General features: G+C 43.5%; 1 protein-coding gene across 6 annotated transcripts in view; it reads left to right on the forward strand.

The window, feature by feature from the left end:
* The window catches only part of RGS6 (regulator of G protein signaling 6), a 266,662-nt gene that overhangs the window by 226,004 nt on the left and 25,685 nt on the right, over nucleotides 1-14,973 (forward strand). The gene's annotated exons all lie outside the window — the stretch shown is intronic.

Here is a 14,973-nt window from a genome sequence, read left to right on the forward strand (position 1 = left end):
AGATTTTTCAGGGAAATTTTACAGATAAACCGTACAGGGAAAATGCCTTTAGGAAAATAGATAATTTGAAAAAAACTGTTACAAGCAAGGATAAAGCTGCATAACCTTCTGAGAAAGTGAAAATACAATTTTGTAATTGTTATAAAAGAAAAAGGAAGAAGGGATCATTTGACAAATATTACCAGGGACACACATAAAACATATCTTCCTCATAATCATTTTTTTCAAAGCATGTAGTAAAACTAACAGCAAATGAAAAGAATTTCTGTTCTGTTTTTGGGGATTTTTTAATTGGCATTCAAAGGCAGTTCTTCAAAATACTCCACTAACAAAATATTTCCATCTCAGGGGAGATGTTGTGGACCACTTATACAAGGTTAGGCAATGAATTTTTCAAACCAGCATCATTTACTGTATTTTCCTGAATGCAGTCTTATTCCTTGGGGCCAGAATAGAGGGAATGTACGCAAAGTTTCAAGGAGATCCCCTGTGAATATCAAGCAACTTAAATGTCCTTTTTAAGCTGAGAAATACAGGAGTATGAAAACATTCTGGCTAAGATGTATTCTTTGCTTGGCAGTATAATGAACTCCTTACAACACCTGAAAAAAATAATGATGGCAAAATGCAGGGTTGAGCAGATAGGTGAATAATGGGGGAACTGATTAAATTGGTAAGTCGAAGTACTAAGAGTAAGAAGGATATTTAGACAATGAGTATTTAGTTAAAAGAAGACAGAGCATTTAGGCTCGAACTGATCAGTTCACAATGTAATTGCCATTCAAAGGGAAGTTGATAAAATCAAGCTGGAGCCCTTGCAGTTAAACTGCAATTTTAGATCCTTGGGTAAATTTTATTTCAGGGAATTTTTATGCTGAGAGATGTCCTCAATTCATTTGTTGTGGTTCACGGACACAGAAGTATGAGGCAAAGGTAGACCTTCAGACCCAGCTATGGTTATCTTGGAGACTTGAGTCTATGCCAAGAGAGGGTAGCACAATGGAAGGTGAGCCCAGTTACCTTCATGTGCAGTGGACTTCTGGTAACTCTCCAAGGGCCAAGCAAGCTGTTTGTGACTGCTTGATCAGATAGCTGAGAAAATCTGTCTAACAAAAGCAGGAAGAAGCAGGACACTGCTGAAGGATGTAGTGCCCTGACAGAGCTGAAGCAATATGGACTTTTACTGGCTCATCCAGGAGAGGGAACAATTTTTTTTGCACATCCACTTCATGGGACCCAATGTAGGTCACCCCAGCGCACTCTAAATCTCCCAGATACCGTCCTGGTGTCTCCCCCAGCTCACCCCTGCCACCATGGAGGCTCTTGTCTACAAATCTGCAGCAGCTGCCTTATCTTGGCAACCTGGCACCAGGAGCCCATGGGAGCTCTCAAACATCCCACATTCCTAGGGGCTCAATCAGACACAACCAGTCAAAACACTCCCAGTTGGAGAGAAAATGAGTGTTGTCCTGTCCTATGTAGCTTTAGCACAAAGAGGAAAACAACTGAAATGTCGTTGTAAATAAAGAACAAGAAAAAATTTAGTCTACTCAACAGAACATTCTTTGAATGCCTGCAACTCTGAGACACTAAGAGGAAAGAAAAATGTTAGCTGAACTAAAAAAAATAAATTGATACTCCTGCAGTGAAAAAATAGTAGAAGGTGATGTAGCACTCTAGTCCTGATTTGAGAGACCCACAAAATGCCAGTTCTGTATAAAAAGGTCTGGAAATGAACACATTGTTGTCCTTGGGAAGGAGAAGGTGTAGCAGAGCACATTGAGGTGAGCAAATGCATTATCACAGTAAGTTGAAAACAAAGAATTGTCTGTTATCAGGTGCTTTATCATTGTGCCTTTCCATGAAAGATTTACATTGTGTTTCCAGCTACGTCTACATGGATGTGCTTCTTTGCACAACCTTGGCTGCAAGCCCCAAAAAGCTCTCCCAGATGCTGTTCAACCGTCTGGTAAGACAAGTAGTGAGAAGAAAACAGGGAGAAAAGGGGGCTCCAGGCAAACATGCCTCTCACTTCAAACCTCTTTGTCCCCAGGCCACTAATGGTCTGAAAGCAAATGGTTCCTCTGTTTAAGGAAATCTCATCTCCAAATCTCAGTCCTCAAAGGGCTCCTAATCCAAACCTGAATTTGATATGCATTTATTCTCTCAAACAGACCTCTAAGATGGATTCTTGTACCACAGAAGCAAGTGTTTGTTTTGCCATTTCCCCGTCTCAGCTTAAGATACTTGCCCTGCTGTGTGTCCCTCACTGCTGCTGCACTCTGCAGTCCTGCACCAGGTCTGTGCTTGCACAGAACTGTCTCTTGCTGTGTCTCCCACATGTGGCATTGCCCATCCCATGCCCCGCTCAAGCCGTGCCAACACGCCTGGGCTCTGAGCAGAGCATGCTGTACTGACTCAACCTGCGCTCACCTCCCCCCAACTCTCCAGTTTGTTGGTGTCCCCGATCCTCAAGCAGCACAGCACAGCTCCTAGCTCTGTCCTGATCATCAGCTCTGCCAGCTCTCTTGATCTGCAGCACCTTTTGTCATTTTAGTGCTGGGCCTCTCCAGAGGGGAGCCTACCAATTTAGCTGATTATTTTCTGCTCTTAAACAACTGTCCTCTGAGTAAAATATTATGATTATCAAACCATTTTCACTGGGGAGTAAAGCAGCTTTTAATACAAGGGGCACCGTCAGGAAAGGTCAGTTCAATTAAACACTGAAGTACTTAGCAAGATGTAAGCTCCCACAGGAGTTATCAGCATCAGTGAACAACCAATGTGGGGACCCGCAATATGAAGCAGGCACTGCCAGCTCTGGAAAGTAAATAGGCTTGGGTCCATCTGAATGGCCTCTTTTGGCTAATGAAGCTGCTGACAGCCAAAGTAATTCATCTTTAACATGGAAACATAGAGCTGTGAGTGTGACAATTATGGCTTATCTGTACAACACGTTATTAGTTTTTTAGCCATTCTCCCTGTACCCCTGTCAAGCATCTCCATGCCTCCCCTGAAATGTCTTTCTGCCTTCAGAAAGTCTTTAATCCTTTCCTCAGTCCCTTGGTGTTGAGAGCTAGTATCACAAGAATGCATTATGTCTCCTCATAGTAATGTTTTTTGGGACATTTAGTCTGCGTTTATTGGTAGGCTTCAGACCCAGGTACTCTCGAGTAAGGTGTCTTTGGAATTGCTTTCCTGTTTTATTTATTTTTATTCTTTAATAAGTAAAATAGTTTTAGATTGACATTCCTTTACATGAACTAATCAACTAATGTGTCTGTGAAGATGATGCAGAGAAATTCAGTTCTAATCAAGGCTCAGTTAGGGATTTTAACTGTACTTTGCAGATCCTTGGCTAATTCCAGAACAAATTTAGACTATAATGCCAAACTGCAGACAACTTAAACCAGAAATGTACCTGTCCCAGATATTAATCATGGAATAATTTGGTTTGGAATGCACCTTTAAAATTCATCTAGTCCAACTCCCTGTAATGAGCAGAGACATCTTCAACTACATCAAGTTGCTCAGAGTCCAACCTGACCTTGAATGTTTCCCGGGATGGGGCATCCACCACCTCTCTGGACAACTTGTTCCAGTGTTTCACTACCTTCATTGTAAAAAATTTCTTCCTTAAACATAATCTGAGATTTGAGATTTGGGCCCAGTTCATGCTCTCAGCTGTCCCTGGTGTTGGTTCAGTTTTTTCTGGACTGTGATAGAGATACGAGTCCTTACAGGATTCATCAGTGAGCAGTCATCTCGCATTCTGGTTTGGTCAGGAAGCTGGGAGTGTTGACAGAACTTGACAGGATCCTGTTGAATTCAAAACCAAACTCCAGGTTTAAGCAAAGATCTCTTGGAAGTGGAATGTCATTTTCTACCAAGAAGGGAAGATGAGGGGTGACTTTTCTTCTCCTGACTTTGTCTTTTCAAACATGCACAGGATGTGAAAGCAAGCATGTAGAGAGTAGTGTGTGTCTGGTGCCTATTCAGTAGGCATACAGAACTCTTTGTAAGTCTTGAGCAAAATAACAGCATGGAAGGAAAATGTGGAAATAATCGTTCATTGTGTGTCTGTATCATCTTTCATGTAAGAACTTGATGAAACATTATTCCTATTTTCTTAAAGTTTCACCCAGTCACCCCAGTTACATGCACGCCTGTAAAGGATGGTGACTAAGCATGGAGAATCAGGATAACAGCAAAGCAGCTCCGGTTGGCAGTGCAGGCAGCTAGCAAGGGAGTATGGGGCAGACCCAGGTGCTCTTCCTGGAAAGGGGGCTCAAGTCCACCTGAACCAGTGCTGCTCAGTGCTGCTGGCACCTGCACTACAGGGAATTGAAAGCACTGCTGCACTGCATCAGTATTTATACGTGGATGGTGTGCCCAGGGTTCCTGGAAGCTTCTGACATCCTGGACCTTCCTGTGGAGCTTAGGGAGTGCACAAGGACCTGACCTTTATTCTCTTCTCCTCCTTTGCTTTGATTCTGTGGGACTGGAGGAGAAAATCTATTCTTACACTGCACTCCAGTTATCTTTGGTTTATGGTGACTCTAGAAAACACACAAAGTCTCACAGTTGTGTATTTGTTACACTTAGAAGCAAAAATGCAAGCTCCTTCCTTTGTGGATTTCACAAAACAACCTACAACCAAACAGAATCTAAAATCAAGAGCCAGAGCCCCACAAATAAAGCCAGAAGAACAGTTAGGTGTCTGGAGCAAAACCAGGAAGGTGATGATGGAGGTTTATGTGGTGCGTCTGATTCTGCACAAAGCAGGAAACAAAAGACTTGAAGCAGAGATTTACATAGGAGCAGACACTGTGTTGTTACTTTCCTGTTTTGTTTTGGGGTTTTTTTGTTTTTTTCGAAATGTACCTGTGCACCACACATCAGAACGTACTTCTTTTATCTTTTGCCTTCCATTTTAATTTGTAGTTTAGTAGTCATGTTATATGAAAAACAGCTAACATCCAGCCTTTCTGTCTCTGAAGGCATCAGAGATCAAACTGCTGTCTATGCTATGCCCTTCTGTCACACACAAGCAGAAAAAGGGCCAGGAAAAAGTCACGGGTGAGCTCTTTCCTTACACACACAGTGACGGAGGGCAGCAGATCTCTCCAAATGAAAGATCATGGGAATAGGGTGACAAGAACAGTCAGCATATTCCCACAGGACAATAGTCTGCCTGTTATTCAGGGTGCTGATCCTGCCAAGCTATCTAGAACTACATGCATGAGCATTAACAGTGCCTCAGTGCGCCTCCAAAAAATAACTTTAAATGGATTACATGGGAGAGTCTCTAGCTTGCTTAAAATATTGAATTCAGCACTCAGACTCTGGGACTTTTGTGCCAGTGGTGTGCATTGTGCTTCTTGAAAGCAAGGAACAATTGCATGTCAGATCTAGAGCAAGAACATTTCCTCTTCAGGTCAGGAAGCTGCTGATGCTATTCTGTTTCTCCCAGATAGGAAGTGAAAGTGCTTGCAAGTGCATCCTTTTCTAAGCAAGAAGCCAGGACTCCAGGAGTCCAATTTTAATGGAGGATGGGGGTATGGTCCCTTCCTGCCAAACCCATGTGCTGCAGGAACAGTGTAGTCTTTAATTTTATTAAGGGGTTGTTAGCTCTTTAAGTGTTCACACTTCTAATTAAAAATTAAAACAAAAATCCCTGGGAAGATTTATCAGCAATGCATTTCGGATCTTCCTTTCTCAACCCACAGCAGGTATGAATGTGGACTGTCAGGATGGAGTTCGTTGGCAGTTATAAGATTTCGATACACATTTAGACTCCAAGAGCTTAAGCTCAACCATTTAAAGGCAATCCAAGTTGATACAGCAGCAGATATCTTACAGCCCAGATGTTGATGAGGCATGGAAAACTGTTTGTATATCCAAGTCATGTTCTCTAGGTAGGCATCCAAGCAGGGCTGGTGTTCCCTATCTCAGCATAGCCACCTTTACTCAGAAGCTGTATCCTGCTTGTTTCTGTAGGGTTGTATCCTGCTCTGTCACCATCTCCTATGGGGCATAGACTGCCCAACTGCAATAGAATTTCCTTCTGCTGCATGAGGGACTCTGCATGTTCCTCTCCATGGCACAGTTAATCTTTTTGGCAGGATTTTCTGCAGAGAAAACAAAGAGGAAGCAGCAGACAGCCTGCAAGTGTCAGGGTGTTGACCAAAAGGTTAAGTAGTTACATCTCATAGCTGTATCACAGCATGCATAGGAGTGAAAAACTCCATCTTTGTTGCTGCAACTCCTACATATTGTATTGTTTGGAAAAGAAATGCCAGTCTCCCAAATGCTACAGGAGGTTGCCCCCTCCCCCCAGCCAAAACCTTTTCACTTGGGCTTTTTGCCAGTAGCCAGGATTTGGCCCATATTGAGAGAATCAGCCTCTCAGCCACGATCATTGTTCTCAAAACCTAAAGCTGCTCATATGGTGTTAGACTCCCGGCAGCCCACTCTTGTCTCCCAGGATAGCCCTTGCTATATTTAGGACTAAATCCTCCTGCAGTACCAGGCCGACCCCTTAACTGCATGGCGCTCAACAACCCTTTGCTTCTAGTCCTCTGCACTGCGTCTGCCGTGGAGCCCCAGCAGCTCTACCCTCCCATTTGTGTGTTTGAAGATGTGAAGCAAACCAGTTGTCTCATCAATTTACAGAGGAGCCATAGCTAAATTTATGTGTTATTTTATCAATGCGCTTTTCCACGAAAGATTTACACTGCGTTTCCAACTATGTATCTACAGGGCTAAACAAAGGATTTCTGTGTATTACTCAAAATGAGCTCTCATTGCTTACAGTTATCCCGCTTGCTCAGGTTCTTTTTACTATGTTCCTGTGCCTTCAGCCCAGTGTAATTTCATTTGTGGCCTGAAAAGAGGTTTTATGCTTTTTAGTTTAACAGGGACGTTAGTCTATATTACAGTATAATTATTCATCTTTTTTTTTCTTTAGTAGCAGAAACATCTTGGTTGAGTATAAAGAAAAGGCACCAGCTAAAACTGTGGATGTAAATTATCGTGTCCCTTAAATACTTGAGAGTGGAAAAAAAGATATTGCTCAGATTTTCCAGAGCAATTCGTGCTTAGGCCAAGACCCTTATGTGCCTTTTACCAACCTGAAGCATTTCTTTTCCAAACTGTAAATTAAGGAAAACCTTGCACTGTCGCAGCAGTCAGAGTGCCCAGTCACCCTGGTCCTGCTAGATGGCAGCACTGCCGGGTAGCAGAGAGGCTCCAGGACAGGAGGTCGTCCTGGTTAATGCAGGCAGGCAGCTCAAAACAGGCAGTACGGTATTTTTGAGAAGAGTGAAATCCTAAATGCAGGAACCAGAATAAGCAGATCCAAAAGCATTCTTAGTGGGGATTTGGAGACATTAAGGGGAATTGGAATAAAACAAATGTGTTTCCCTGCCTCCTCCCCCCACCCCTGGTGTTTTCCCATCAAGTTCAGTCAGGACAAATATGAAGGTCTCTTCTGCACTTACTCATTGCTTGCCTCATCTCAGCTGTGCCTACTTTGGCTTCCAGAGCTGGTGCAGCAATTTTTCCTGCTTTCTCTAACGTACATTTTAGTACCATCAGTTAGGCTAAATGCAGTTTATCATAATTGCTCCTAAAAAGTGTTGCATTCAGTTGTGGCACAAGTAACTGCTAGAGAGTCTCCTTTCCTCTCTTTGGCTTTTTGGAAGATCCTGGTTGTGGTGTGGTCAGGGGTCCTGGTGGTCAGACAGGATTCCTGAGGATGAGCTAGGAACAGTACAACACAGTGAACAGGACATGTCTCCAACAACCCTTGTATTGTAGGTGTTGCTGACTGCAGTGTGCACGTGTGCTGGCACGGGTTAACCTCAGCTCATCTGCCACAGATGTCTGTGCAGAGTGGAGGTGCCAACAGACAGGCACTAGGCTGCTGCCAAATCTAATTGGAAGGTGCAGCAGTCGCACACCATGTGCTCAGAAAAACATCTTCCTGTTTTCTCCTTACTCACATCCTCTTTGTGCTATAGAGACAACTCTTCCAAAAGTCAACCCCAGGCAGGTTCTCAGCTGGCATCTGTTGCCATCCTTTCCAGCAAAGAACACAAGGCCTTCACTCAGACACCAGTCTCTCATGTGTGAATCTGCAGTAAATTCCTTCCCAGTGCCCAGCATACAGGTAGAACAACCATTAACATTCATTGCAGTATGCTGTAATTTATTTAGTTGTTTAATCTACTGCTTTACATTGCTTGTGGGCTTTTCTTCTAATGGATTTGTCTGACATGCTGCAAATCTCCCTTGCAGTTGGCCAGAGGGGCAGCTCCTGGTGCCTGCATGCTTGCAATACAAAGGAGTCTCCAAATCAGCTCTTACTAGTTAATACCAGTTGTTGATGACGGGGTGAATGAGTACTATAAACAATCCAAAAGATGTTAGTGGGATAGCTACTGCAAGATGGTTTATGACCAGTTTGCAAACGGCAAAGTGAACCCTTGGAGCTAAAGTGAATCTCAACAGCTATCTAACCTTAGTGTAAACCCTCCAGAATGAGCTAAAAATCATAGAGTAGAACCATAGAATCATTAAAGTTGGAAAATACCTTTAAGGTCATTCAGTCTAACCTTTGACCGATAACCACCATGACAACTAAATCATAGCACTAAGTGCCATGTCCATTCATTTCTTGAACACTTCCTGGGATACTGACTCCACCATCTCCCTGAGTAGCCCATTCCAATGCTTAACCACCCTTTCAGTGAAAAAATTCTTCCTGATGTCCATTCTGAACATCCCTTGGTGCAGATTGAGGCTGTTTCCTCTTGTCCTGTCATTGGTTGCCTGGGAGAAGAGGCCAATCCACATCTTGCTACAGCCTCCTTTCAGGTAGTTGTAGAGAGTGATAGGGTCTTCCCTGAACCTCCATTTCTTCAGGTTAAACAACCCCAGCTCACTCAGCCGCTTCTCATATGACTTACTCTCTCTACCCTTCACCGGTTTCATTGCCCTTCTCTGGACGCACTCCAGCACCTCAATGTTGTAGTGAGGGGCTCAAAACTGACACAGGACTCGAGATGCAACCTCACCAGTGCCAAGTACAAAGGGACAATCACTTCCCTGGTCCTGCTGGCCACACTATTTCTGATACAGGCCATGATGCCATTGGCCTTCTTGGCCACCTGGGCACACTGCTGGCTTGTGTTCAGCTGACTGTTGACCAGCACCCACAGGTCTTTTTCCAGCCTCTCTTCCCCAAGCCTGTAGCACTGCATGGGGCTGTTGTGACTGAAGTGCAGGACTTGGCACTTCACCTTACTGCACCTCATACAATTGGCCTTGACCCATCTATCCAACCTGTCCAGATCCCTGTGTAGAGCCTTCATACTCCCACCCAATCTGGTGTCATCTCTGAACGGACTGAGGGTGCACTCAATCCCCTCATCTAGATCATCAGTAAAGACATTTAACAGGGCTGGCCCTAGTACTGAGCCCTGGCTGACTCCACTCGTGACCGGCCACCAATTGGATGTGACTCCATTCACCACCACTCTGGGCCCAGCCATCTAGCCAGTGTTTAGCCCAGAAAGAATGCACCTTTCCAAGGCATGGGCTGCCAGCTTCTCTAGGAGAATGCTGTGGGAGACAGTATTGAAGGCTTCACTGAAGTCCAGGTAGACTACATCCATAGCTTTTCCCTCATCCACTAGGAAGGTCACCTGGTCATAAAAGCAAATCAGCTTGGTGAGGCAGGACCTGCTTTTTTTGTACCCGTGCTGGCTAACCCTGATCCTTTGCTTGTCCTGTACATACTGTATGATGGCACTCCAGATGAACTGTTTCATAAATGTGCTAAATGGGAAACCTGTGCTTGAAGTGAGCAAAGAAATTGCCATTTCCTCTTATTCCCCCTCATCATCTAAAGCTTGCAGCTGTCTTTAAGCACAAACAGGGAAAAATTTATATCAGCAAGTTCAAATTTAAGGGCTTTCTGGAATCTAGCTGCTATTCAGAGTTCAAGAGAAAATTGTGCTTGGCTTTCACAACTTCCAAATGTCCCAAGCCTGTCACAAAATGTCTTGGTGGGTAAGATACAGGTGTGATTAGGAATGGTTTGTTTAACCAACAATTCTCTTCTTGTCTCATATACATGACTCAGAGGGAAGAACCAAGATTTTCTGCTAAAAAGAAACATTCTTAAGAGAGAACATGATTCCTGGGATCTACCAGGCACTTTGGGCAAGTCAGATGTTTGGGGTATTTTTATTATCAGGTTTTTTCCCACATTTTTCTTGAGTGTTCCCAAGGTCTTGCTTATCTGGCAGCAGTGCCCTCCCCAAGGTTATTGTGCTTTGACTGCGAGGGGGAAGAGAGACCTGAGATCACATAGCAGCATATTGATTTGAAGCAGGTGCAGCTTTGAGACAGTTTCTGCTATCTCAACCACCTCCCACATTCCCGTCTGGATTGCAAACTTTCTTTATTTTTTCCTCCCCCTTTCCCCTCTCATCAGGAAAAATTTACAAAGCTTGTCCTTCATCTCTTTCCAAAGGTAAAGCTTGTGGAAGGAAAATAGTCAGGAGATGTGGAACCTCATGAGGGTTTATTTCCCTGCACTTAAAGCTGTCAGCTGTCAGGGGTGGGATTTCCTCTTGGTTTCTCATAAGCGTAGAAAGTAATTTTTTTGTGATTTACCTGGTTGGTTCCTTTGTTTTCTAGAAGGGACAACATTTTCCCCTTTAAAATGTACTGTTTGTTCTCCTTTATATCATGCAATGGTGATGGCATGTGAAATGGTTATGCTGTCTGAAGTATAACTCTCATGATAGAAGACTAGGTATAGAGAATATGCTTGACAGAGCTGGACAGCCCTCAGCACTACTGCTATTTCTTCCCACTATGCAGGAGATGTGATTAGGGTGCATAAAACACAAAAGGGATCTGCCTTTTTCTTAAGAAGAGATGCAAGTAGATCCCATTGCCTCTGTTGACTTGGTTCAAGAACTGGGAAACAACAGTCATGGGGGTGTTTGACAACAAACCTGCACTGCTTGAAGGAGTCTTGTAAAGAGAAGTGTTTGCTTCCTGGAGATGAAATACACTGTACTTACAAAAGCAAGTCCTTATGTCACCCTCCATGTTAGACTGACATTTCCAAACATACATCTGTTGTCGCAGGGGAACATCAGTCCAGCCAGCACTCATCAACAGCACATTGGGTGAGGGACCGAGTGACCAGTCAGCTCAGAAAGCCAGCTCACCAGGGCTTGCTCTCACATGTCAAGTCAGTCCCTGTCTCCACGTGCAGCTGCCACTGCAGTGGCCTGAGATGGCAGCTTGCTGCTCAGAAATAGCTGGCAAGGCTGCAGGGGAGACCAGTGGGACACGTGATGCCTGTCAACTCCTGGCTAAATCTTGACAGACTTATTTTTTCTGCTTTTTATCTGACTTTATAAGCTACCCTTGGTAGCTTGATGGTTTAATAGATCACTTGGGCAATTCTGTTAGATGATTGTCTTAAATTCTTGGTTTTGCAACATGACTCCCTAAAGGATTGCTGTCTCAAGGCTAGAGCAGGGACCTTCAAGTCCAAGCCCTATTTGGGAAGTGGTATCCAGCAATGGCTGGGAGAGGCTACACTGCCTAGATGAAGTGTTTCTCCTGCTCTTGTGCAGATGGGGCACAGGAATTTCCCATGGCACTTGTAAAGAAGTGATGCAGTGGTAATTCTGACCAGACTGCTTGCAGTGCAAGTAATGTCCAGAGCTGCAGCTGCACTTTTAAAAATTATACAAGTAGTGCATTTACTTTGTGTATTCAGGGAACCAGCAATACTGAGCTCATTACCATGTAAAAAATGTTACAAAATGGAAAGTTATTTCAGCGTAAGGCTGGAAAGGCTCAGATTTCTTGCCAGCAGTGTCAGGTATGTCAGGGAGATCATGCATGTGTATTAAGTGCATCGCTAGAGTTGCTGGCGCACTGGGAAATCTCAGTCTTTAATGAGAGTGTCCTTCCTTTCCATCATGTGATGAAAAGGTGGAACAAAAGCAGTTCCTCAGTAAAATAAAAAGTGAAAGACCAGTGGGTTGCAATGATCCAAAGTGAGCTAAAAATCCATAATAGAGGAGGACAAGCCAATTTGTATAAGTTGCACAGAGCAACTATATCCAAACCTGCACCTTTGTTGATAAACTCATTGCTTGGACTTCCACTGAATATGGCCAGTTGCTAGACCTCCAGTAGCTTTCAATGTATTTATGAAATGAGGAGCTGCTAAACCCTAGCTGTAGGTTCTCCCTAGAAAGTTGCAGATTCTAGAAAGTATAGCAGTAAATAGCTTGGTGGCAAAGAACAGGGTGGGCTAAATATTAAAACAAATGTCACAGCCACTGGCATTTCCCATCCTGCAGCTAGATTTGTTGTGTAAGTGGGCTCAACACACACTGGAGCCACAATTTTAGCAGAAATCTTTATGGTGCAGTCTCAGTGGGAATTTTGGCTGCAGCAATGTAAGCTGTCCAGTACTGTTGCAAATTGGAAGGCAATCTTTGCTGACCTGAGCAACTGACTCAGACTTCCAATAGGTGCTTCAGAAATGCAGTGTCGTGTATCATTCCTGCCTCCAGTCCAGAGCTTCTTCAAAGCAAGCCCTTTGAATTCTTACAATTAAGCACTAAAGTTTGCTTCTGAAGCTATGCATATCCCTCCTTTTCCTATGCCCAACCTTCTTCCTTCATTAGCATTCAAAGCCTGTTTGATTTTATCTTTGGTGAACAGCTGAAAGGTACCGGTATTGCTGCTCAGTGGTTCCAAGATGTGAAAAGCAGAGAAAATGCTTCAAACCAATTAGCCAACTGCAGTGGCAGTGTGGCTGTGGTGGTGCAATAGTCCTATTTCAGGGAAGGGCTTCAGTTACGAAGTCACCTTGTGGTTTATTTCATCTCGGGATTGAATCAATTTTTTCCCATTCTCACCACCAGATACTGAGTTTATACTGTTTTAAGGTCAAATACATGAAGTTGTCTTGACATGAGCAAGAATGATAGTTGTCACTGGCATGCAGGCAGGTTGTATGGCCAGCCTGGTGTGTTCTCCTTTGCCTCTGTCTGTGTGGCAATGAAAGCTGTATGTTATTTTCTAAATATGTTGTCACTGTGTTTCGGAGCAGACCCAGTTGTCTGACCATGGGGAAAGAAACCATTTCAAGTCCAAAGACAGTAAAAAAATTCATCACGTCTAGCAAAAGGTTAATAAAAATACCCCTGTCACCCACCAGCCCCGCAGCACCTCAGCCCCACAGCACCTTCCTGCCCACCTCAGCACCCCCTCCCACCAGCACCCTCCATGTGCTGGCTGCTGCAATGAGGACCACTAAGAGAAAGAAGGCTCTGGAGACCCCTCAGGCCCTTTACTGTTGATGGGCTACCCCACTTACTCATCAGTCTCCTTGTGGTCCTGGAAAATCACTTAGTTAGGCAGGGGCTTTTCACCAGTAATTATAAAGAACTCATTAGGAGGACATGGAGTCTCCTTGGAAACCTTAAGAAATAACAGTACAGGTAAACTGGTTGGGTTTAAATCAACTGAGTCCTGAGTTTCTGCTAGTTGAAGTATTTAGGAGGGAACTGATGTTGAGAATCCTTATTCACACCAGAGAAATATAAACCTTTTGACAACCATATCCACGATGTGTATTATTTTCCCTTCTCTTGTCTTAGGGCATACTTGGCTCATGGTATCCTGCATAAATAGAACAAATGTCCCACAGCTGGATGTGAAATCTTATGGCAATGCTGTACATGAGGAGTGTGAAACTGTGCCCTCCCATGTGTTTTTTTCTGAAGCAAGAAGGGTGACATTTGCTAAACGGCTTTATATGAGTGTTTCTATTGCAAAATCTTGCGCTGTCCTTCAGTTAGCTAGTGCTGCACAAATGAGGATCTGTCAAGACTAAAAGCAAGTATGGAAATTAACCAGTAAAAATTGTTCCACGCCAGGTTGTAGCTCAAAGGATACATTTATGCTGTGTCGTAGGAAAACCAGTGGCAGTTATGCCCCTCTTAGGACTACACCGAATAGTGTAAGAAAGCTGAATTAAGCAGTTCTTCTGTGTATAGACAGGTCATTGCTAATTACCCATGTTGGTGAAGATAAGGGAATTCTGCTTGGCTTGTTAACACACTGAAATAAGCTGTGCGACTTCTATCTGGTTTGGTTCTTCTAAAGTTTCATGTACAATGGCTTTAGGATAGGAGAGAATATTTCATGTTGTATAAATCAGTATAGATAAAACTGCTCATTAACTCTGTAAAAGTGCTTCCTTGGGCAAAGTCTAAGAGAAATGCCCAGGATGCCTGTTTTTCTCTTGAGTTCCTTTTGTGTGTTCTGAGTCATTATTTGGTCAAAGTATTTTGATTTTATTTTCTTTGTGTTTGGGATAATATCTATTACAAAACTAGGCATAACTAGGAGAAGAGCTGACTGTGTTAAGGGATTCTCAGCAGGAAAGTAAAACTAAGGAAGGAAATTAGAAAAGGGTATGTGTTAAGTTTTGCTGCAATGAAACACTACTTTGTAAGTTTGAATATACACATACTAGGTTCTCTTAGAGCAAACTGATAACAGGAGTTAGACTTGCTAGGAGAAGAAAGAACCCAAAAGAGAAACTCACCCAATGTAAGATGTAGCCATCCACATCTGAGCTAGTCATGTAACCTCCTGCACAGTCACCAGAGGTATGGGCTTTTTCAGGATATTAGCAGGTTTGCTTGCTTAAATACGTCTTAAGTGGAGATGAAATGTGTCTCAAGTATCAGTTCCTTTCTGTAAACAGGGGGGGAATGCTGGGTGATAGTCCAGGTATCTAGGAGTGGTAAAATGAAACCTAATCTATGGGACAGTTTCTGGTGTTTATTTCTTCCTTCTAGAGGCATCCCAGTAGCTTCAGACAGGCTAGGCACCTGCTTATAATCTGGAGAC

The sequence above is a fragment of the Manacus candei genome, unplaced genomic scaffold (genome assembly GCF_025592945.1).
Source record: "Manacus candei isolate 608988 ecotype Guabito, Panama unplaced genomic scaffold, ASM2559294v1 h1tg000033l, whole genome shotgun sequence".
NCBI lineage: Eukaryota > Metazoa > Chordata > Aves > Passeriformes > Pipridae > Manacus > Manacus candei.